Source organism: Ailuropoda melanoleuca, chromosome 6 (genome assembly GCF_002007445.2).
Source record: "Ailuropoda melanoleuca isolate Jingjing chromosome 6, ASM200744v2, whole genome shotgun sequence".
NCBI lineage: Eukaryota > Metazoa > Chordata > Mammalia > Carnivora > Ursidae > Ailuropoda > Ailuropoda melanoleuca.
Genome location: NC_048223.1, coordinates 79,448,653 through 79,472,763, shown reverse-complemented (window position 1 = coordinate 79,472,763; position 24,111 = coordinate 79,448,653). Strand labels below are relative to the sequence as shown.

General features: G+C 37.6%; 1 protein-coding gene and 1 non-coding gene across 2 annotated transcripts in view; both read right to left on the bottom strand.

The window, feature by feature from the left end:
• The window catches only part of LRMDA (leucine rich melanocyte differentiation associated), a 1,020,960-nt gene that overhangs the window by 160,708 nt on the left and 836,141 nt on the right, over positions 1-24,111 (bottom strand).
• LOC117802900 lies at positions 7,517-7,623 on the bottom strand. Its single transcript, XR_004626410.1, has one exon. It is a non-coding gene; the product is annotated as a U6 spliceosomal RNA (small nuclear RNA).

Sequence of the window (24,111 nt, the reverse complement as noted above, 5' to 3'; positions counted from 1 at the left end):
TTCCATCTATATGTCCTGATCCAGTTCCTAGGAACTGAAAAAATGTTGTTGAACTATCCATAACCCTATAAAGGTCATGTTACCACTATCCCTTTTTTAAGACAAAGCATACTGAGCCTCATAAAGTGATCTTCCCAAGTCATAGAGCTAGCTAAGAGAAAGTCAGAACTTGAATCCAAATACCCTGAGTTCCACTGTCTGTGTGCTGATATTACACTCCCTGTCTTTGGCAATTCCTTCCATAGAACCCTGTAAGCTCAAAGGAACAGAGCTATGGATATTTTGTTTACTTAACCCAATGAATAAAAAACCTTGTTTTTAAGAAACAGAACTCTAACTTTTTTCATGGAGGAAAGTTGTTTATGCCAATAAACTAATAAGAAAGAGGGGGGATAAAGAACAGATAAGGAAAACAGGAAAGACAAAGAGAGAAAAAGTGGGAGGGGATAGACAGAGTAAGGAAGAGCATTCCATGTTATCAAGTCAAGTCATCAAACTGAGTTTGAACCTGCCTTTCCAGTTTTATTTACCACTTCATCCTATGCTCCTATTAAACTGGTCTATACTTTACTGTGTATGCTGAAGATAAGGAACTAGAAAAAAAATGGATTTGTATATTGAGCTTCTATCCTGCAACCTGCTAAATTCACTTATTAGTTCTAGTAGCTTTTCATAAATTTCACAGTATTTTCTATGTAGATGACCATTTCATCTACGAATAAAGACAGTTTTAATTCCTCCTTTCCAGTTTAGATGCCTTTTGTTTCTTTCCTTTTATACTTGTCTCACTGCAATGGCAAAACCTTCCATACAATGCTGACTAGAAGTAGCAAGCATGTATCTGTATATTTTTAAATAACAAAAATAATTATTTTGCAGGTATTGGGTAAAGCCTAGGGAAGTTATAGGTGAATAAGAATCAGTCCCCAACTTAAGGATGTCAGATCTGGTGGAGGACCTCTTTTTAGTGGTAAGATGGACAACCAAATAAAACTCGAAAGATAAAGCAGGAGAGGTCCTTGAATAATAAAAGTGACAAAAGCAGCAATAGGAGCCTTAATATTTACAGAAGGATTGATATAGGCCAGGATCTGTTGAAAGTTCCTGCTATATATTAACTCATTTGACTCTTACATCTTGTCCCCATTTTATAGGTAGGGAATAAGAGACACAAGAAGATAAGCGACTTGTGTCCTTATAGCCAGTGTTCTTAAGTGCTCTACTAAATTGCCTTCGTCTTCATTAACAGGTATTGAGTGTCCACTCTTCGCTAATTACTATGTCACTTTCAATTACTTTAATTATTACAATAGTCTTGTTTTATAAATGAAGGAACTGAGGTTCATAGAGTTTAAGTGACCTCTCCAAGGTCACCCAACTAGCGCAAGACTCAAACTGAGGTGTTCTGACTCCAAATTCAATATCCTTTCTACCACCCTCTGATTCCTCTTCAAATAGCTAGTATTTATATAGTACTTTGCAGCTTACAAAACTCATGATCACATTTATGCCTTAAATGGCACTTAAAGGAATTGAGATTTTATTCACTAGGTAAAGGAGAACCTCGGTCAGTTTTTAAGAGATGGGAAACTGTGAAAGACAGAAGAGGTGTTTCTGGAAGGCCAGGGCAGCATTGTGCTAGACGGGTTTGCCAGGGCAAGTGCACAAGCCCAGGAGTTAGGAGACGCTGCAACTCTCAAGAGGACCCACAATCACCTCTGAACCTATGAGTCCTTCCCTCCAAACTCGTTTGCCAGTCAGGAGAAGTCCTGTTTTAAATAATGTTCCTGGAGGGAACTCCCAGAAGAGCAGAGATAATGAAAGTATTTCTTATGTCACTTCTTCTCTCTGCATTTAACTTTCAGGAACACTTTTGTTAACTGAGAAGAGCACACCAAGGAACCATTATCACTGATACAAGGAGAAAACGGACAGTAGATTTCCTCAGCCATGTCCTGTCAGTGTCAACAATTTAACTAAACATATAATAGTCATAACCTCATCAGTGTTAAATTTTCTAGGTTTCTGGCACATATCTCTTCATCCCCCTCATTAAGTTTATAGAGTATTCTTTGGTACATTTGCTCAGTATGAGGATTTCATTTTCAACTGGCATATATTGGAGTCGAATAGGGGAATGATTTTTCTGCCTTAAGTAGTTAGCAGAGTAAGAGAATATATGAAATGGACCAATGCCCAAATCCAGGTACTGGGCAAATAACAGCAGATAGATTTGACCCCATCCATCACAATCCTGCCCCATTCACCAGGGGTGGGTCCAACACAGGTAGGCCAACCAAGCTAGAAATATGAACAGTTATTTTGTTTTCATTATCTCCCTTGCTGCATGCCCTGCATACTATTCCCTGCTCAGGGACTCCCCTCATTCAGACATAGAGTCTTGAGGTTCTCATGAATATACTCCCACCAGGACGGTGACTCCAAACAAACTTCCCCAACCCAGATCTATCCCAATCCCCCTTCACTTTATCCTAATTTTAACATGTTAGCATTATATACTCAACTAGGTTAGATGAAAATGATTGCTACAATATCATCTAGGCAAATATTTAAGGGATAGCAAGCTTAATATAATTTCATTCCCAGGGGTATCTACATTTTAAAAAGGAGTACCCAGAGTCAGGAGTCAGGAATGCCTTAACCTATAGATGAAGTTAAACTATAAAGATAGAGCTTCAGGGTGGGGGTTCTTCCAGCATCCATCAAAAATGCCCTGTGAGAAACAGCTAAACCCCATCAGCATACTTATACCTCAACTCTCCATCTGTCACATAGGGATATAACCCCGACTTTACAGGATTATTATAATATAGGGATATAATATGACCTCACAGGATTACTGTGGGGATTAAACCACTTGGTTAATCATTGTTACAAACCTCTCAGAAAGCTATAACTTACAATGCAGAATGACAGGTTTCTAGTGACTTCTGAGTTTTGCCTTTTATACAAGGAACACACTTGATCTATCTCCATTGGGGTCTGAAGAGATGGGAAACCCCCTGCACACTGAGTCTTTTTCAGTCAGACAGGATTGTGACTTCTAGCTCTACTGCTTGCTGGGTTCAACTACAGATAAGTTATCCAAGCTCTAGCTTCGCAACCACCCATAAAAATACAGCCCCTATTTCTTGGATGGGCTGAAGAGAAAGCACCTTTACCACTGGCAGAAGAGACCATCTGGGACCTACTCACTAAGTTGTCATAACCAACACCGTGTGAACCAATAACTGAGCCAAGCACGTGCTTCAGGAAGAAAGATAAAACTTGCCAGTACTTCACTTTGAACGAGAGCGCCACTCCCAACCATAACAAATCTTTATATTTTTATGTAGAATGTGTTTCATAGCACTTCAAAGCCTGCTGTCTTCCTCCCGGGATATTAAGGCATAGTGTAAACCTCCTTTCACTACTCTGCATTACTAGTTTCCTCAGAATATTAGAGGTCTACTTGATTATCTGTAAGTAAATAAATTCTAGATATTTGAGGGGTATTAAATTATGGGGAAATGAGGCTTTCATAATTCCTGATCAAAATGTCACAGGAGGATAGAACTGAAGAATATCTCAGGACGTTCACTTTATTTCATAGTGTGGGGAACAGAGGACAGCACTTAAAGCTACATACTGGAGTTATGAAGCAGATCTGAAATGCAGACCTGCAGACAGTGTATCCACTCTACCATATAGTGTCTCTTCCCCTCTGTTGTGCATGCCACTGGCACAAATGCAGTCAGGAGGTGCCCTTTCTTATAATTACCCTGTTTTGCCGTTGTTTACTAGGAATTAATAAGTAAATAACATCCCACCCATATTTTAATCTTCTTTTTCCCTTCCCATGGTTTTCTCATGTTTCCTCCTCAGCTTTCAGGTCAGTGCTGTGAACTAATAGGCCTTTAATTCAACACTTTTGCAATGACCAAAGGCATGGATGAATAAATGGCTGCTCAAGTACGTGTTACCGGCACCACGGCGGTCTGTTTGTGGAGACGCCAATGTTCTCTGTTATAAGATACAACCACTAGGACACTGGGGAAAATGGGGGTGTGGAGGACAGCTCAATGGGCCACCTGCAGTATGTTCTGTGGCCTATAGCCAGTGTGCATGCGCTGAGAGAGAAAAGAGAAGGGACCTCGCCATGGGGATGGGAAGAATGCTGCCCTCTGCCAACCATCTCTGTGGTGGTGAGGCTGATGACAGAATGCAGAGCACACAACTCTGGCTGGATGCCAAACATCTGGGTGCAAAACCAAGCAATCAAGTTGTTCAAATCAAAGAAAATCTAATCAACAAATATTTTCAATGCCTACTATGCGCATTCGGACAGCTATGGTTAGAATGGATGACATTTGAGTCTGACTCGGCCCCCCAAATTCCATGGTTCTCTGTTCCAGATGCCTGATATATTAATTAAATATTCATGTCATGAACTGAGCATCTGTTGGCATATGTTGATGTACAGACAAAACCCAAAGTAATGAATTATTTCTCCAGTACGTTAATGGTACCCTTGCCAAGCTCCCTAGAGTGAGGCTAAGGATAGTTTACCTCAAGCCACTGGCCATTTCTAAGACTGCTATCCCTCTTGCTGTTTCCTGCCATGCTCCCTCCCATAGCTCCAGAGAGATATTCAGGTGAGGACACCACCAGAGGCAACATCTTTCTGAAATCACTGGTTGCCTCTAGGCTCCAAAGCACTCAATGCCAAGAGGGAACCCTGTGCATAATTTGGCATCTGTGGTGCTCCAAGAACAAAGGATATAATATCCCTTTGTTTCTGGACATCCTAAAGTTAAAATGACATCTTGGCTGACAATTATGATTTTGCATTCTTTTATAAATCATGTTATTTCTGAAAGAACTTAAAGCAGGTGAATGAACAGTCAGTTGCCTCATTTCTGGCATTTCTCCTATGAGGACTGCCAGGGCCCTTACTAATATTACCACCAAGTATTGCAGTCATGAAATGAATAAAGTCAAGGGATTTGCTTTTAGCTTGCTTTAGGCCATTTACTGTTTTCATTCTTCAATAAGAAGAAACAGCCACTGAGGTGAAGATGGGAAGACCTCTCCATATGTGATGGCGGTCTCTGATTTTGCAAGGTCCCCTAGCTGTTGTCAAATAGGCTTTGTACACACTTCAGTTAGTATAATCATGCTTGCCTTCCCTGCTTTCACAATGACCTCTAAGCTACTCAAAGTCATCAGGTCCTTCCAGAGGCTTCACCTCCTCATGGCACTATGGCACCAAGGACAAGGATCTGACGGCAAGTGTATGGATAAGGAAAGAGGAACCACCAAAGCCAGGCTTACTCATAACATTCCCAAAGGGAAATTAGAGGTGAGAGAATCTGGACAATTAGGGGTCTATACCCTGGGGTTTGTGGACCCCTCCTTAAAAGTGTGAAATCGAAGACCCCATTGGTCATTCCCCTTTTAAACTAACCCTGCCCACTCGAGAGGGTGATCTCTGCAACTGGTCTGCTCCATAAGTCACCAGGTTTTCTTACGGTCTATGCTCAGCTACTTAAGAAAAAGTACATTAAAAAGTATTTTTCTCAGGAACTTCACCTCTCAATCTCTGCTTCCTTTCCCAGGTATATGAATGAAACTGGACAACCTATAGGAAAACCAAAAATTCCCATATCCAGGGATATGCTATGGATAAAATTAGGAAAAGACACCCCACTGGGAGGATGTACCTACAGACATATAGCTTGACGAGTGGAACCTGGGCCAGATTTTGATCCTGCTGACTTGCCTCCTTGGTTTATGGAAATCTGGTAGTACTTTCTCACCCTTAAACCCAGAAGCTGGATTAGGTTCTAAATGATCTGTCTCCTCTCTTCTGAGCTCCACTCTGACCCCCTTTGCTATAGAAAACCCCCCAAGGCTCTATTCGAGAAGAAAGCTTCCCAAACTGCTTCATCAACAACTAAGGTTTCAACCCACAAGTCCAAAATCCTTTTAGAGTCTCAACCCCATCCCCAGCCCAGTAATGACCTCACAGAGGAGAAAGAGTTTGGGAGAGGGGTGGAGTATATCCATACCTCCTCTTGCCTCTACCTACATCCTACTAATTTTGTTGCTTGCACTCTTAACCTTGTTCTACCTTTCTCGTTTGACCATTTACTACAGTAGTTTTTTTACTTTACTTTACTACACTAACTCAACTTTCTTGTTACTGACTTTGCTCGTCTGCCCCAAAGTGGAGAGACAAAAATTCTAAAGCAACAGTGCCTCTACTCTTCCCATGCCAACTCCTCTGTGGAATTTTGTAACCCAAAGATGACCCTAGCCTACATGCTGGAATTTCTTTACCACTGAGGAACTATTTCTGCAAAAAATTTTGAGGTTGTCATGTTCATTTAAAAAATAAGATGATAAAACACACACACAAGCCATTATTTGTAAAATGCCTACAGATGATGAAGAGGAATGCATACCAATATATACACGTGTATGCAGATGAATGAGGGAACACATGTGTATGTGTCTACCCATGGATGCCAAGACGAACCTTTCAACTGAAAAGAGTGGTTAAATACTAAAGAAAATGACAGGAATCAAGAGTGATTTCAAATTTCTTATAGCTTTTCCTTCTACCACTCCCTCCAGACTAAAAAAAAAGAAAAAAAAAAAGGTGTTCTCAGAATTCCATTTAAATTTGATACCTAAATTAGCTTCAAAAAGCAGTCACATGGGTGGCAGATATGCAAGGGTTACCAAGCAGGGGTCTCATTGTGGTATGAGAATGATTGCTAGCTAGAAAGGGGGATTTTCTAGTCCTCTTCTGGTATTGCTTAGCTAAATAAACTCTGACACCTCCGCCCCTCAGTGTTTGATATCTTAGATTCTTTCCAGGGTGTTCTGTGGTTGTATTACTTAAAAGTTATATGGATATTTAGAATAATGACTACCATGTCCATGATGACCACCAATGCCACCACCATTATCATCCTGACTTCTTTTCTTTCTAGAACAATTTGCAATCGCCCAGCTATATATGTACCTTAAGAAGTGAAAATTGATTCCCCCAGTTTGCAAGGTAGAATAGAGATAGAATTTTTAGTGACTTACCCAATAAATCTGGATGGTGCCAATTTCAAACTTCACAAATGCCAAAGAGCCCAGTGCAAAATTGTCTCAAATTCTAATGATGGACGACCCTTCTAACTGGGTTTCCACAGTAGCTATCAAAGGTAATGGAAATTCCGAGAAAAACTTGACCTTTAGAGAGCTTGGGCTCAGCTCATGATCCTGAGTTTGGTCCAGGTGCAGACTTTTCAAATGCTTTTCAAGTACTCCCTAACCTAACAATTTGGGACATTCAGTGCTAACTCAGGGTGTCTTCCTTTTACCACGAGCATGCATGCAACTGTTTATACTGCATATGGCTTAGAAGGTTGGACATGTCATTCCTTCACTACACAAAAAAATTAGACTCAGCTTCTTTACCCAAAGATATCCTAAATAAGAAGGTCTTTTTTTTTTTTTTAATATAGAACACTTCATGACTTTGCATGCTAACCTTGCACAGGAGCCATGCTAATCTTTTCTGTACCATTCCAATTTTAGGATATGTGCTGCTAAAGCAAGCACAAGGTCTATTTGAGAGACAGAATGATAAGTGGTAAAAATCACAGGTTTTGGAATCACACAGGCCAGCAATAACTTTAAATATCTATGTTAAGAGAGGGTAGCACCTGAGAATACCTAGACATATTTTCTGTATGGATTATTCTTCCCTTACCTCATTGGAAACAGTTGTTGGCACATAGATATACTCAATATATATTTACTGAATGAAATTAATCCATTCTCATATTGAACAAATTTACTTTCACTTAAAGGGGACTACATAATCTTTAAGTAATCTGATACTGTGCTCCTTGCAATTTCTTTAAGGTAGAGTTCTGGGTTTGAAATATTGGTGTCTTTGTCCCACCTCATCCATAAAGCTTCCCTGACAACTCCAGTCTACCTTACTGTCTTTTTTTCTGACTCCCTGTTGTACTTATTCCAGGTTCCACTCACTTTGGCACATACACGATATCTTATCTTGCAATGTAAAATGTGTTTCATAAACACATCATCCTTCCTAAGAGCCTATAAGTTCTTCAAGGGCAAAGGCCATGTTTGATATTTATTTTGTATGCCCCACAGCACACAACACAATATAGAGCCCATAGCAGGCTCTGAACAAGTACCTGTTAAATTGAGTTGCATTTTAAGGACAGCATTCCATTGCCAGCGATGATTTTGTTTCAGAGAATTATCAAAGGGTTGTATTCACCACTCATTTCACCCAAATTAAGCCCATGGGTCTCTACACTTGAAGTGCTAGTTAGGAAGCAGAGGGTCAGAAAGCAGCTGCTTACTTTCAACAAGAAGAGATTACATTTCAGCAATGGATTGCAGGATTTCATGTCTTAGTCACTAGCGACTCCTGGACAAACCCTCTGGTGTTATCAGGAATAAAAAGTAACCAAGAGATATGTCAAATATCAATTTCCAATTACTTTTCTCTAACACATTTCTGCCACTTGGGAAAACTCCCAAGGGATCTGTTGCCCTTTATCAGCTCAGATCAGGCTTACCTTTCAAACAGTAACACTGGGCAGCACCCAGTTTAGCCTCAATATTACAATGTCCTTCTCTGACACTCACATTCTCTTGTGAAGTTTTCAATATTGGCTTACAATGTCACCGGAGACCTGGCCCAAATGTGGAAGGCCTCCTGATATTATACCCTGAGCCATCTGCATTGGAGTGGGATGGGGATAAAAAACACCTGTGGTGAGCTGTTGTCACTAAGGTTTTGTACGCCTTAACTTACATTGAGATGTTGAATGTGGGCACAAAGACTCACGCAGCACTTTTGCATCATCAACTCCAGCCAAAGGGGAAAGAAATAAGAGCCTTAACTTTGATACTCAAAACACAGAACAGCATTTCTACCCTCCAGATCACAGAAAGCAGGCCACAAACTAATTGAAAAAATCTTTGGTATTAGGGATGTTAAAACTGAGGATCTGCAAAAAGCCAGAAATCACATGTCCCCTTTATTACAAAGTAATGGGAAAGAATTTGGAAAAACCAGGAAACATCTCTGGGTTCATAAATCAGCCCAGTTGGAGGGAAACGCAAATGGCCAGCACCTGGAATGAGCCTTCATCTGGAGCCGGAGAGCAGCGTAGGCTGTGCACTGTGATTAATGGCTTGAGTGAAAGGTCTCAGTTGAGGCTGAACAATTAACTTGTTCTCTCCACATCTCAGAACTCTCCACAGCATAACTATGTCTTCCCTGATTGTTCATATTTACTAAAACGCAAGCCAGTCTGGGAAGCTTCGAACATGTCATCGGACTATTTCTGACAATTGGGAGAGCCCTAGTGTTTGACAGGACTACTTTCATCAAATCATCTGTGTTGACTCTGCATGCACGTCTCAACCTTTCAGTTCCTTTTCAAGTTTAAGAACCATCTTAAAAAGAGGCAATGGCATTGGCCTCGATCTGTCGAAGAGAAAAAAAGTCAGCTCAGAGGATTGCAAATGGACAGCATATGGCCTGGCTTGTTTCTGGTCATTCCCAAAAAAAGTTCTTAGGGAATTGAATGTCCATGAGATTAATGGTTCCCTCCTGTCCTGCCTTTATCCTCTGGAATAGGTTTCTCTAATCTCTTTCAGACCCTCTCAAGCATTTACATTAAACCAATCACTCCTCCTGAATCTACAACCAAGACTCTGATAAGACCCACTAGAACCTAAGGAAGTCTCCAAACCTCCTTCCCTTTCTCCTGGAAGTAAATTTGTAGATGGGAAAGAAAGACAGGTACCCCAGAACTTCATTTTTTATGTGGAAGTACCCAAGGAGTCTGGTTTCTTCATTTGACCTTCTAAACCTGTTTCATTTGTGACAAATGAATGTACCCAAAGTGGATATGGCCCCACACATAGCAGGACTGGAAGGGTACCGAGTGGCTTGGCTAAGAACATCCACCCCACTGGCTTGCCACAAGAGCTAATCAATCCTTTACCTCCCCTTTACAACCCCATCCACAACCACTTTTGTCAGTGAAGGCATCCTGCCTCCAGAAGATATATCAAAAACAACAATAGTAACAACAATGATAACAATAATAGAAGCAGGAACAACAATAACATGCATATAGTACTTACTGTGGGCCACAAACTCTCTAAAACACTTCACTTATATCAACTTATATGACCCTCGCAACAACGCTACTAAGACAGGTGTTGCTATTATATCCAATTCACAGAGATAGAAAGACAGAATAGTCAAATAACTTACCCAAGATCACAAAGCCAGGAAGTGGCAAAGCCAGGATTCAAACACAGGTCTCAGACTTAAGCTCTTCATGCTATCCTATAAGACCCTATATTGTAACCATGTTCTCTAGAGGTATGGGTCCCCACCTACAACTGCCAACCCTTCCAGCATAGCACCCACTTAGAAGTCAGGCTTGGTGAGTCCTGTTTCTGCTACACAGTGTGTAACCTCAAAAGAGTTCTGAGTCTCTGAGCCTTAGTTGCCCTCATCTGTAAAATCAGTATGGTATCAAGACCTACCTTGTAAGGTTTTTGTGAGAATTGGTGAGATAATGCATGTACAGAACAGCACAGTGCCTAGAACATGGTAGTTGCTTCATAATCATAGTTATGGTTATTATTAATCTGATTAGCTAATATTAGCAGCTGGAGAAGATAAGCAGAGACAATCACAGCTTGGCATGTAGATATGAAAAAGCAGATCAGTGTGATGACCCCAAAGAGACTAGGGTACTAAGAAGTACTGGTAAGTGATACCTCCCTTCCTGGTCTGACCCAATTTACACAGCCTCTAGGTTAGCTTATCTCCGTGAAAGAAGAAGTTTAATTTTAAAAATCTACTATATCAAAAAACAAAAAGACATCCAGACTGGGAGAATTAGAATACTCTCCCTGCAATTCTTGGTGCAAAAGCAAGACAGTGAGGCATCCTTCACAGCCTCCTGTGGCTGCTCCAGCATCAGGCTTGGGGCTGCATCCTTCATTCTGCATTTGCTACATGCTCTTGCCGACCCCTGACACATCACATTCTTGTCATCAATAAGGACTGGTGCCAGAACACACTAAATTGCCTTTGACTACATTTAACTGATCTAGTATTTTTTTATGATTCTTTCTTGTTGTACCATTTTTCACTTTTGACTTTATAATTCTCTGCTGACTTTAAATAAAGCATTGCCAGACGACCCAAGGTGGTTTTTAATAGAGATTTAGGGGCTAGGTTGTGCTGTGGTTTGGATTCAGATTCTAATCCAGCAACAAGGGGAAATTAACTAGGTGGTTTCATCTCAAGTGCCCATTCATACTCAGAATGGACAGAGAGTTTATCTTCTTCTAAGCCTTGCAATCATGACACTACGAAGTGAGTTTCAAGAAATTAAAAATTAGGTAGCAATAGCTTCTCCACCACAAAACCACTACAGAGTGTCCTGTAAACCCAGATGACTGGGATATACAAAGACAGCAGGGGAATCACGTGCTGAGTGACGAGGAATTTAACCACATTCTGCCCTATGCCAAAGACAATGCTTATTCTCCTTAAGTTGGGGAACTCAAATGACCCCTACACCAGCTATGTCAGCCTGCCTCCAGACACTCCTCCCTCCTCTGTGCTGTCCCTAGTCCCCACTGTCTTCTGCCCAGATGAAACACTGGAAGCCAGCTGGCTCTTGATCACTGGGAAAGGTGACCTGACTAGCAAAAAACCTGAGTCAGATAAGCAGCCAGTCCCCAAAATTAACATTTCTCTTTTAAAGGAGAATAATCTTAAGTTAACTGTATCTTGAAAATACTAAATTACATTTTAAAAAGCTCAGTATGATTTTGGCTTTTTCTTGCTTTTCATGATCATGCAATGCTTGCTTCATTACAAAGGAATAGACATCACATATAAAGCACTGAGAACAAAAGCTTTCAAAATATCTGTGTATCCATCACCAAGCTTACAAATAAACAGATCTCTTCAGTGGTTCCTCTCAGATTAGATTTCTTTGCCTCCATTTACCACCAGTGGTAAAATGTAACCTTGAACTTTTTCATTCCATGGTTTTGTCACCTATGAAAGGACCCTTTTAAAATACCACTTTAACTGGCATTTTTGAACTTCATATAAACGATCTCATTCAGGAAATTTCTTTCTCTCTCTATTTTATAGATTCATCCATGTTGAATGTTACTCAACTTTATATAATAAACTATTTGGGTTGTTTCCAGTTTTTCTGTCTGTTTTGTTCTCTCTTGTTTTGCTATTACAGACAATGGTATGAATATAGTTCATATTGATCCGAACATGTTCAAAAGTTTTTTCTGGGTTAGTGTCCTGGGTAAAGAATTACTAAATTTTAGGGTTTGCATATATTCAAATTCACTAGATAGTAACAAATTTTGTTCCACAGTAGATCCGCTAATTCATACTTCCACTGAAACAGCTTTTGAGTTTCTGTTGCTCTACAGCTTTGCCAGCACTTGGTATGGCCAGATTTTTAAATTTTGCTGAACCAGTAAGTACAAAATGTATCTGGTGGTTTTAACTTACATTTCCACATTTGATTTTTTATAGATCATCACTGAGCAGTTTTTAGGTAGTTTGAAAAGAAATTCTTTGTTCAAAATAAGCATGAAATGCAGTGTTTATATTGAGTAGGTGTGATTTTATGGCTACACAGAAAGATACCTGTACATATGGGGCACCTGGGTGGCTCAGTCAGTTAAACATCTGACTCTTGGTTTCAGATCAGGTCATGATCTCATGGGTCATGAGATCGAGCCCCACATCAGGCTCCATGCTCAGCAGGGAGTCTGCTTGAGAGTCTCTCCCTCTGCCCCTCCCCCCACTAGCACATGTGTGCTCTCTCTAAAATAAATAAATCTTTTTTAAAAAAGAAAGATACCATATGCATAGACATATAGGAGTGAATATGCCTATTTCTCTATCTGCTATCATACTTACACTTACAGCAGGACTGGCAAGCTAGAGCTCATAGCACAAATCTGGCCCACTACCTGCTTTTGTAAATAACTTTTTATTGGAACTTAGCCATGCTTATTTGCTTATATATTACCTAAGAATATTTTCACACTACAATGACAGAGTTGAGTAGTCACAATGAGGACCACCTGGCCTGCCAAGCCTACAATACTTACTATCGGGCCCTTTACAGTAAAAGTTTACTGACCCATGACTTAGAGCGTCTCTACCTGTATACATGGAAGCTCGCATTCAACATGTCCCCTCAAATCCGTTCCTGCCAAAATGCCATTCCTCTAAAATGGCTTTACCTTCCACAAAGTTATTCAGGCAAAAAACCTCACAGCCATCTCCGGCTCTTGCCTCCTATTCACCATTTATAACTAATTAGTGAATACCACCCAAGTATTCAATCTTCTCCACACTAGACCTGTGAAGTCCCCTTCTCTACAGCCATGGCCGGCCCTTTGTTCAAACCTCACATTGACTTAGGCAACCCTTCACCCAGTGACCCAGTCCTTGGTGTCCCCAGGTTTCACAGAACTTGTAAAACTTTACCACATTGGTTTGTTTGAGTTTCTGCCTGTTATCTCCACTTCAACTGTAAATTTTTTAAGAGGAGGGGAGAGAAGACTTGGGAAAAGAGCTTTCTTGTCAGTATCATTTCAAGTAGTGGTCCTCAAACTGTTGTCTTTTAGGAATCACCAGAAGAGCTCGTTAAAAATAACAGATGCCAGGGTGTCCCCCAGGCCTAGTGAATCAGAGCCCTGGAAGGAGGGGCTCAAGCATCTTTCCCGTGATGGATGATCCTTGGGAGATTCTTACGGAGGCTTGAGAAGCACATATCTAATCAAAGCTTCCTCAACACTCCCCTTAGTTCTATCCCACTCTACCACATTGTCTGTGCTGGGCAGCTAACACTGCGTAGGATTCCCCCACAGCTTTGCTTGGATACCACAGCTTCCCTAAGTTTCTCCACACTCCTTCAGTGGCCCGAATAAGCCTGAGTTGAGAGGATAATTGTATCCTTTATTTAGGGCTGAATTCTGATCTTCAATCTCTGTTTTTCATTGAATTGGTAGTATTCCTGGTTAATGATGGGATCGATCCCCTACGCTGAGCAACTTCACTGCTAAGCATATAAAAAATATGAATCTCCTGTTATAACTTAGTACCACTTCCTTGTGTATACCATACCACCCAGTACCTGCCTAAGGGAAAAGGCACATAAACATTTGTACAATGTATATAAGAATTTTTTTTTAAATTTTTACTATCTTCTTCATTTTCAGCATATTACAGATCATTTAATATGTAAAAAAACAAATGTTAATAGAAGGGTTAGACCAACGACAATACCAATAAGATGCTGCTAGTATTTATTAGAGATTTTTCTTATTAGACTTAATTTTTTCCTAAATTGCATGTGACCCATTATCATTATGCTTGGTGGATAATATAACAAAACAAAATTACCAGTCCATTTTACTCAAGGAGAAAGCCTAAGCTTCCTTGGGTTTTATAACACCAAGCATAGCACAAATTTAAGAAATTTTTCCAGTGCTGCACTCAGTGATTTTTAGGGGTCTATTTTCCCCAGAGGCATGTAAGTACTAAAATTGCATTGGATTGCGTTTTGCTCTCAGCGGGTGAGAAAGTGCATAGTCAATGGGTTATTTGCCATTCTTTATTTCCATTTTATGCAGTCACACGGAGGTATCTCTCAGGTGGTTGTTGAAGTTTACTAGACACTCAGGAGCCATCTTTTGCTTTCTCTAAATGACATTTATAATCTATAACTAAAGGGGTTGTCTATGAAGCCATTGGTGCAGTATACCTAAACTCTGCTTGTGTTAATTCAGGTTACAGAGACCACATCTTTTGCTATGAGATTCCAATACGGGGGGAAATTGCATCCACGTATTTGAACAATATCTGTAGGTCTACAAACAGAGATACAAGGTCTGATTTAGGTGCTGATAATGACAGAAATTTGAAATCAGTGTATAGGGGATAATGGCCTTCAGAACACGCAGCTCAATTAATAACAAAGGGGCTATGCAAAAATCACACCAGTGATTTTGCTATACCTTTATTTATCTATAATAAAAGGACTAAATTCTGTAAATGCAGTGTTAGTCTTCTTGCTTTCAACTGGATAGCTCCAATTAACCACCATTTTCATGCTTCACTAGGGCTCTGATTATGATGCTCTTAACAGGATTCCTGAAATACTGAAAAAGCAGAAGTGCTTTTCTTGAATCATCAAGAAAAATTAAAATTCATTCAGTGTAGTTCTATTGTTAAGTGTATGTTATTGGGGAGGCAGCATGGAACAGAGGGAAGAACACAGACCTCAACATTAGACCTGGTTTTGAACCTCACAAAGGATACTTATTAGCCCTGGGACCTTGGGTAAACTACATAATATCTCTCTAAGCTTCAATTTCCTCGTGTATGAAGTGGGGATAATATCCAGCTTCAGGACATATTTCCAAGATTAAATGAGACCACGAACATATGTAAAATACCAGCACAGTGCCTGGCTTGAAAGAAATCACTCAACAAATAGCAGCTATTATTAATGCTAATGTCTCCTTCCCATATTCAGTACATCAGTGAGCCATGCAATATATGCATGTACCTCTTTACTTTTTTCATGTCTCTTTATTTACCAAAATATTTGATTCCATAAATATCCCATCCTGCAACAATGACAGAGTATAGAAAGTCTACTGTGGATTCTCAACACTGGATTATTTAAATTTGAAGAAGCAAAAGGACGTTTTCAAAAAATCTATTTCTTTATCATAGTCCTTGGGAAAACAAAGTTTCAAAGTCTCCACAATGGTTACAAATCACCCAAAGCTCCTGCCCTCTTTGGATCTTTTATTATTTTTATTAATACTGTTATTTAAGTAAAATATTTGCATATTTTAATAAAAATTCAGATGCTGAAAAAGCTAGTCTTTTTGACCCTCTTCTACTCTTTGCCACTCCAGTCTGGGTATCCCAGAAAGTAACTATTATAGGGGTTTTCTGGGTATCCCAGAAAGTAACTACTATAGGGGTTTTGTTTCTATGCATTTGTACACACATGTGTGTGTTTCTATGTGTGTGTGAGAGATTTTGTGCATTGAAATACATAAATTCTATCACAGTGTACAAATGTTTTAGACTCAAATGTCTTTTGCTCAAAAATACACCCTGAAGTCATTCTGTGTTAAAATCTTATTTACCTTACCTTTTTTAAAAATTTACCTTAACTTTTAAAAAACTGCTACATAGCATTCAATATCATGATTTACCATATTTTAACCATTCCTTTCCTGATAGGCATATCATTTGTCTTTGTTTTTTTGTTGTTGTTGTTGTTTGTTTGTTTTACTACAAGGAAAACATTGCAATGAACATCACTCGTATACTATCCTTTGGACATGTGTAACTTAGGTTATAGGCTATATGAATTTTATTTTGGCCTTTTAAAAAAATCCAATTTATTTTAAATTACGGTTAAAAGTTTAAAAATAAATACAAGAGTACAATGAACAGTCTTTCTCCCACCCTAGTCTTCTCATGTGCCTGGTTTACCCCATCCATAGGTAGTCACTATTATCATCCATCTTTCAGAGTTTTTTCAAAACATGGATTCTTGCTGTTTCACCTTTTATGGATAAATAATAGTTGCTATATATATATTGTTCTGTACCTTGTTTTATTCCCTTAATGATATATACTGCATAGTTTCACCTATGAAGTACAAAGAAGCTTCCTAATTCTTTTGGCAGAGTTACACAATATTCTACAGACTGGATGTACCATAATTTAATGATTCTCAACTGATAGCTCTTTTGCTATTTTCAATGGTTAGTTAGCACATCTACTCTATAATAAATACTATGGTATATATGTCATTTTACAAATGCAATCGTTTCTAGGAGTACAATTGCTGATCTGTTTTGGTACTAGGCTGTTAATCATTTTATTACTGATTTCTATGAACACTTTATATATCAGAAATATACATAATCTATCATTGCCTGTGATGTAATTTCTAAATATTAAGTTCACTGTCTTTTGACTTTGCTTAAAGTCTTCCCCCCTATGTAAAATGTTTTTTTAATAAAATCAATATATTTTAATAGGTTTTTAATAGGTTAAAATTTTTAATAGGTTATGGTTTTAATATTTAAAAAATATTTTAATAGGTTAAATTTTTCAATTTTTTGTTTTTTAAAATGACAGCTTTCTATCGGTGTTCTCTATTTTCTTTAAGCACTTTTATGGTTTCTTCTTCATTTCCATTTAAAACATTAATCCATTTGTAATCTGTCCTGGTGTAAGGTATGAGATATGGAACCAATTTTTTTTTCCAAATAGCTACACTTTTGCCCCAAGAATATGTATTAACTAGTCCATCTCTTCCCTACCGGTCTGAGATAACCCTATCACGTACTAAATCCTCACATGACACTGAGTTCTCAATTTCCTATTCTATTCCATCAGTCTGTTTAGTGAACTGTGTGCCAGTCCCACATTGTTTTAATTATTGAGGCTTTAGAATATATTTGATATCCAGTAGAGCTAATTCCCCCCCCCATTTTAATTCTTTCTCAGAATCATCCCAGCTATTACTTTTGCTAATTTTCTCATCTAAACTTCAGATTCAGTTTTTCCAGTTTAAAAGGAATAAAAAAATCTTTGGTAGTTTTATAGTTTCATAATGAATTTACATTTTAACAACAACAAAAAACCACATTGACATATTTATGGTCTTGAGTTCTCCTATAATATGGTGGGTCTGTCCATAACTTCAAGCCTTCTTTTGTATCCTTCTAGAGACTTTTAAAGTTTTCTTCATGAAGATATTACACATTTTTGTTACTGTATGATTATAATATTCCCAATTTATTACCTTTTATGTTGCTTCTGCAAATGATGTCTTTCATTCAAAATATTCTCCAACTGTTTTTTTTTTAATTTTATCCAACTGGTTTTTGTTCCACTAATTGTATATTAACTTTATGCTTTACTTCATCATTGAATTCTCTTGTTAGTCTTTCAGTTGGTTCTCTTGAGTTTCCAATTGTCAAATCAAATCAAATCATCTGTAAGCATGGCAGTTTGGCCATATGCTTTCCATTTTCATGTCTGTTGTTTCTTTCTCCTGTCTAATTACATTGGTTAGCATTTCCAGTAAAACATTAAATAATAGTGGTGGTAACAGATAACTTATCTTGTCCTTACATTAATAAAAATACTTCTTATGTTTGCCCATTAAGTTTGACATTGGCTGGTGGACTGACATGGATGCATTTTATCACACTAAGGACATACAAATCTATTTTTATATGCTTTTTACCAAGAATTGTTATTGAATTTGGTAAAGCTCTTTCAGCATCTATGGAATTATGGCTTTCATCTTTAGATCTATTAAAAAGACTGAATAAATGGATATTTTAATATTGAAATTTCATTGTATACTTGGAATAAATTTCAGTTGGCCATGATGTTTTACTCTGCTGTTCATGCTGCTGGGTGTTATTTATAATTCTTTATTTAGGATTTTTGTACCTATATTCATAGCTGAGATGAGTATGTAACGATTTTCTCTGTAATCCTTGTCAATTTTTCTGCAAATACTTTATGAATTTCATAAAAAGAATTTAGAAGTACTTCCTTATCCATGCTTTCAAACAGTTTAAATAGCTTTGGAATCACCCCTGTGGTATGCAGAAACCAGCTCACACCAACTCACAAGAGTCAACTGTGCACATCTCTTCCCAACTCCACAATGAGTGATATCATATAGGTATCTTGGAATCAGTCATGGTGGAAATATTGATGCCACAGAAGTTGGCAAACACAATAGATCAAGGCGTTTTTATTTTTTATTATTATCCTCCTCCTCCTCCTCCTCATCATTTGCATAGATTGAGTTGTTAAACATTTAACAGAATCATCTTCTTAACAAAATCACCTTCTTTTTGTGTTTTTTTTTTTATTATACTATGTTAGTCACCATACAGTACATCCCCGGATTCCAATGCAAAGTTCGATGCTTCATTAGTTGCGTATAACACCCAGTGCACCATGCAATACGTGTCCTCCTTACTACCCATCACCGGTCTATCCCATTCCCCCACCCCCCTCCCCTCTGAAGCCCTCAGTTTGCTTCTCATAGTCCATAGTCTCTCGTGTTTCATTCCCCCTTCTGATTACAAAATCACCTTCTATTCTAAAGTTTGGTAAAACTTCCCTATAAAACCATAGTTTTGTGTGGGGTTGTGAAAGGTCTTTATGTACTTTATTTGCCTATGGAAATCACTGTTTCAACTTTCTATCTCTTCTGGAATCAGTTTAGGGAAATTTCATTTTCTTAGAAAATTATCCACTTGATCAAGATTTTTAGATATTTGCACAAAATTCAACAAAGTTGGTTCTTATGTTTCTTTTAATTTTCTCTTCTGTGACTTTTCATTTTATGTTTTGTATATTTGTATTTTCTTTAATTTTCCTTGATTTTGTTTTTCAAAAAATCAGCTCTTGAATTATTAATTATACTCCTTTGTTTTATAATTTACTTATATCTGTTTTTAGCTTTAATAATTAATCCCTTCTGCTTTCCTTGGTTTACTTAGCTGAGTGTTTTTTGAGTCAGATGTTTCATTTATCTTTTGCATTCTTTTGCTTTTAATATATGCACTTAAATATAGTATGGTTTTCTTCTCAGGCCTTAGATCTACTTCATAGGTTCTCACAGGTAATGACTTCATTATCATATTTCTCTTGCTGTTCTACAATTTGAGTTTGTATATTATCTATAACTTGAGATCTAAGAGTATTAAAAAGTTTCTGAGTAGAAGGGTTTTTTGCAGTCTGATTTTGCTATCAATTTTTAGTTTCATCACCCAGTGACTTGAGAGTTTTTATATTTCCTCTAATTCCTGAAATTCATTAAAATTTATAACTCAGTATATTATTATAACGGAAGACTATATTTGCCAAAAATGATCAGAGCAGTATTTCTGGTCTCACATGCTCTTCTAGAACTTTGCTATTCCTCATCAAGAGGCAGAACCTATTTTTCCTTCCCTCAAAACTGAGCAGGACTTTGGTGACTACCTTGATGAACAGAAGACAGTTAAAGTAATGTTACATGAATTCTGAGATACAGGTCATAAAAGACAATATGGCTTCTGTCTAGCTCTTACTCTCTCTTGGGAATCTTTTGCCCTTTGAACTCATCCATTATGCTATGAGGAAGCCCAGACTTGCATATAAAGGAAGACCACATGGACCCCACATGGAGAAGAACTGAGGTCCCCAGCTGATAACCAGCATCAACCACCAAGCATAGGAATATGTGAATTCGCAGATTATTCAAGTTCCTAGACTTCAAGTCTTCTGTTGAGGCCCCAGACATTAAAGAGCAGAGATAAGTCTAAGTCATTCCCACTGTCCTCTCTCAGAATTCCTGACCCACAGAATCTTTGAACTTAATAAACCATTGTCCTGAGGTACTATATGACTTCTTTATCTCATTTTATACTCTTTTGCTTAAATTCTACCTTGTGATATTTAGACTGTAACCCCTGCTGTAATCCCTGTCCTATGCTTTTGTTTCAACTTTTCTGAGTCAATTTGTTTCTTTTTCTCTTATATAACACAGAGAATTGGATTTTGCCTTATGATTCAACCTGAAGGTATTTTAAACAGGTGAATTAAGCACATTCACATTTTGTCCTAATACAAATATGATGGGTTTTAGTTCTGTCATGTTATATTTCATATGGGCAGAGCTGAGTAGTTGTGACAGATGTCTTCTGTCTCTCACAGCCTAAAATACTTCATATTTGATCCTTCATAGGAAATGTTTGCTAATCCTTGATGTAAATCATAATATTGACTGCAGATAATATTCTATTTACTACAATCTTTATTGTTCCTTTTGGTTTTTGTTGTTATTGTTGTACATCTTATTGTTTAGGCTAGCATCTCCAGGGCAACACAGACTAGTCCTTCCTTGCTTATTCAAGGACTGTAATGGTAATGTTTTTAACCCTTTGTTCTTCTCTATGCAGGCTATTGTAGGTTTTTGGCAGACAATTTTTTTTCTTTTTTTTTTTAAAGATTGTATTTATTTATTTGACAGAGACAGAGACAGCCAGTGAGAGAGGGAACAGGAGCAGGGGGAGTGGGAGAGGAAGAAGCAGGCTCCCATCGGAGAAGCCTGATGTGGGGCTCGATCCCATAACGCTGGGATCACGCCCTGAGCCGAAGGCAGATGCTTAACTGCTGTGCCACCCAGGCGCCCCTTTGGCAGACAATTTTAATCAAGTTAGAGAAGTTTCCATGTATTCCTTATTTGCTAAGAGATGTGGGCAGAAGTAGTTATTAAATTTCATGAGTTTTTTTCTTTGGCATCTATTAATATGACAATATATAATCTCTTTTTTCTTTTTAATATGCCTATATGACAAGTTTACTGATAAATTCTAACAGTAAACTAACCTTTTAATTGTGAGATAAATCCTAATTGGGCATGAGGTAGAATTTTTTTATTACTATGTTACTAAAACTTATTGTTAATTTCTCATGGAGGATTCTTTTACCATATTTGTAAAAGAGATTGACCTACAGTTTCATTTTCATGTATGTTCATTAACTTGTTTAGGTCAGTTATGGAATCCTAGTTAGATGAAATGAGAAATGTTCACTGTTTTCCATTTTCTAGAATAAATTTAGGAAGTTTCTCCTCTTTGAGGGATATAGGACTATTTTTTCAGTTTCTTCTATAGCCTTTTTCTCTATTTAGATTTATATTCCTTATTGAGACAATATGGGTAACTATAATTGCCTTAAAATTGCCTGTTTTGGGTTTTCAAGTTTATTGATAAAAATACTAGGGTTTTCAATCTTCCTATTCCTAACGTTAGATGTTTATCTCTATTTTTTCCTCAGATTTGCTAGGTTCATCTTTAAAAAAATAAACTATCTGTTGTCTTTAAAAAAATAAACTATCTGTTGGTGCTGTTGATAAAGTATATTGTACATTGTTTCTATTTTATTAAGTTTTAGTTTAATTCAGTCATTTCATATGTCATTGGGTTTATTGTTGCTTAATTAGGACTTTTAGAAACCCAGCCCATTTAAAAAAATTTTTATTCCTTGCTTCATTTTTCTATTTTCAAGAGAACAAAATCCTTTAATTACATTTTGGGCTACATCCCACAGTTTTTAATATACTATAGTGCTGTCACTTCCATTTACTTTTAAAGAGTAATTTATGTTTATATTTCCTCATAAACCTAAAAGTTTCATTTATTTCTAATTCTGTAAGGCTTTTCTTTCCTTTACCCTGCCCTCCTCCCCACTCCAGGAGGTCTTCCTTTTTGAAGCTGATTTCTAATTTTATTGAGTTATGATCAATTAATTTGAACTGGGCATATTATACTTGACTCAATTTGTGGACAGTTTTTGTGACTGTTCCATATATTTTGTAAAAGAATGTTCGTTCTGTTTTCTATTTACTAAAACATCTATGTTGTGAAATTTCTGTTCTGTTGGCTGTCATTTTCTATGGAAAATATGCTAAAGTTTCATCTGAGATTGTGACTTTGTCAGTTTTGTCAAGTATTTCTAGAAGTTTTGCTTTATATATTTCAAAGCCATGTTGTTAGATGTATTGAGTTTCACGATTTTTATAGTTTCCTATCTTATCTTTTAATTACACAAAATATCCCTCTTCATCTTTTCAATAATCGTCTTGAATCTTACTTTGTCTGATATTAACATTCTTATTACTAGGTTTTGTTTTTAGCATCTAATTTTATTGTGTTTTTCCCTAATACCTGTATTTTTCAAGCTCCTATGTTATTTTACTGCATTTATTTCTTTAAAATTATTTTATTTTATATTTTCTTTTTTAGCAAGTCTTGGAGGACTCTTTTAATTTAGTTCATCCACATTTATTATGCCTATTACATTTGTACCAACTCTTGCCATCTTATTTTACATATCCAGTTGCCTGTCCTTACTGCAGTGGCTTAGAGATAATAGCTCAGCTGAGTGATGTTTGCCAAGGATGGGGACAGGCATATAGATGGGTTGACCCATGCGACTCTCACTATGGAGGCCTAACTTGTTGGCTGCTATCAAGTCTGCCAGTAGTTCCCTGCTAGCAAAGTCCTGAAGCTGGTCCTGCATTTTTTAACTCTCTTGTATCAAAGCTGTGATGAATCTCTTCAATCTTACCCTTTTATCTATCTTGCAGAGAATCTACATAGGTTCTGATCTTCTTTTCCAGTTAATTATTGGTTTTGGTTTTTCCTTCCCCTTATAGAAAGTAGAGTCATATCATCTATCATTTCAGTTAATGCCTTATAATGGCTTCCTACCTAAAGGACAGTAAATGGCCTATGAGATGCTGTTAAGTTCTGGTTTCTCATACTGTTCTGACTTTAATCTATGCTCCCCCCACCACATTCCTCCCCTGCTGGATTACTGACCTCAGCTATACTGACCTCCTAGTTCTACTTCATATATTTCAGGCATGCTCCTACTTAATGGCCTTGTACATGCTCCTTCTTCTACTTGGATTACTTTTCTCTCAGATATTCTCCAGTTTCCATCTCTCACCTCCTTCAAGTTATTACTCCAATTCCACTTACTCAGGGGTGATTCCTCTGGTTATCAAGACTCAAATTACCAACACACACTCCTTCATCTCTTTTGCCTGCTTTTGTTATCATAGTAGTATTTATTCTTAGTATTTATCTCTATCATACTCTGTGCTGCTTTTATTTATTTATTTTTTTGTCTTTATGATTCTTTCAGTAGAATGTAAGCTCTTTGAAGGCAAAGATTTTCGTCTGCTTTATTCATCACTCTATACCTAATGCTCAGACCAATGCTTGGTACATAGTTTGTGTTCAATAGATAGCTCTTGAATTAATAAATTTCTAGGGATTTAGAAGAAGAAAAAGGAGGCTTTAGACTATGTTCTTTGTGCCATCTTTGTTCTCTTTGTACTTTACAATCTTCCAGAT